Source organism: Tupaia chinensis, unplaced genomic scaffold (genome assembly GCF_000334495.1).
Source record: "Tupaia chinensis unplaced genomic scaffold, TupChi_1.0 Scaffold147500_1, whole genome shotgun sequence".
NCBI classification, from domain to species: domain Eukaryota; kingdom Metazoa; phylum Chordata; class Mammalia; order Scandentia; family Tupaiidae; genus Tupaia; species Tupaia belangeri.
Window position 1 is genome coordinate 1,607,541 of NW_006207351.1, and position 1,679 is coordinate 1,609,219.

Genomic DNA, 1,679 nt, shown 5'->3' on the forward strand with positions numbered 1-1,679 from the left:
ACGCTCTTAGGCAGCGTCAGGACTGAGCCGAATCGGGGCCAGGCAGTGGCACCTGGACCCACATGGGAAGGTCCTCGGTTCACACCCTGGTCCCCCGAGTGCCAGGCCCACACACATGCGCCGGGATCAGGATCGGGGTCCAGGCTAGCAAGACCAGGAGAGCATGACAGAGCAAAGGCCCTGCTGGGGGTGCCGCTCTGTACGTGTGTGTGTGTGCGTGTGTGTGCGTGCGTGTGCGTGTGTGCGTGTGTGCGCGTGTGCATGTGTGCGTGTGCGTGTGTGCGTGTGCGTGTGTGCGTGTGCACGCGCAAGCACGGCTGCCTGGAAGGGACAAAAGCGAGCGAGGGCAGGGACAGCGAGGGCAGAGTCAGCGGTGACACGCCAGTTTCTCTTCACCAAGTTCTGCCACAGGTGCGTGGGCTCCCCGGAGACACAGGGAGGAGGAGCACCCGCGGGGACGGCCACCCCAGTCCCTTCCCGCCTCTCTCCCTGCCTGCGGGGTCCACTGGAGCCCGCATTCCTCGAGGCGCCCGCTCCTGGACTCTGACAGTCAGCCATGTGGGTGCAGACGCCTAACGCCAGACTGATCCGGCCTGATACTGTCGCCTCACTGGGGGCCAGCAGGTCCTGTAGTGGCTAAGGCTCTGGACGCCCACTTGGCCAACTGCGGTTCAAGGCCCGGGACCAGAGGCTTGAAACAGACCAGGCGCATGTGCATGCCAAAGTCCGAGAAGCGGAGGCGGAGGGATTTGGTGTGGCCAACCTCCCGGGGGTGGCTTCTCGCTGTCTCTGTCTCTGTCTCTCCGGCGCATGTACCTACAGCAGAAAGCTCTCAAACAGAAGCATCACTGGGGCCGGCGGGCCGCGGGCAGGTGAGTCGCTGGATCCCACACGGCCGCGCAGGCTGCGTCCAGGCTTGGTGGCCTGAAATCACACCAGGTGTGCGCGCCCAAAGCCCCGACAGGAGAGCGGAGAAGGGGCTGTGGGGCGATTTCGCACTCCCACCTCCCAGTGAGGACACGCGCTCTGTGGCAAAAGCCCTTAAAAGAGAACAGGTGTCACCCTCCAGACAGCGTGGGCCCTTCCCCAGGCCCGCTCCTCCCTCCACTGCCAGTGTGGCGGGACCTGTCGCTCTGTGCACCGGAGACCCACACCAGGCCAGGACACCGAGATCCAGGCCCCGTCCGCCTCCGCCTCTCCGCCGTCGCCCAGCGCCGCGATGGCGGTTTTAAAGCACGCCTGCAAGATCCCCGTGCCTGTCCAAGGGGGCCTCCTCTCCCTGCCTCCTGAATCGGGCGAGGCAGGGAGAGGAGGCGGCGGACCCGGCCAGACGCAGAGGGCTCCGTGGGCAGGTGTCGACCACCCAGCACGCTCCCGGCCAGCCTCCAGATGAGGCAGGGGGAGGAGATGTCCACCGAGCGGCACCCGCCACCCCTTCACTCTGGAGCAAAGGTGAAGGCCGTTTACATTCTCAGGGATTGACACTTGGCAAACGGGTGTGTCACTCAGGGGCTTTGTTAGGGGCTCCTCAGCCCGAGAAACCCCCTCCCCAGACCCCTGCCAGCTCGCTTCCCACCGGCCTTCCCACCCCACAGCAGGGAGCCTCTCCTCTCTGGGCAACAGGATGGCTTCGGCCAGGCCAGTCCTCACAGGGCTGCTCCTCCCCCTCCCCCCTCCTC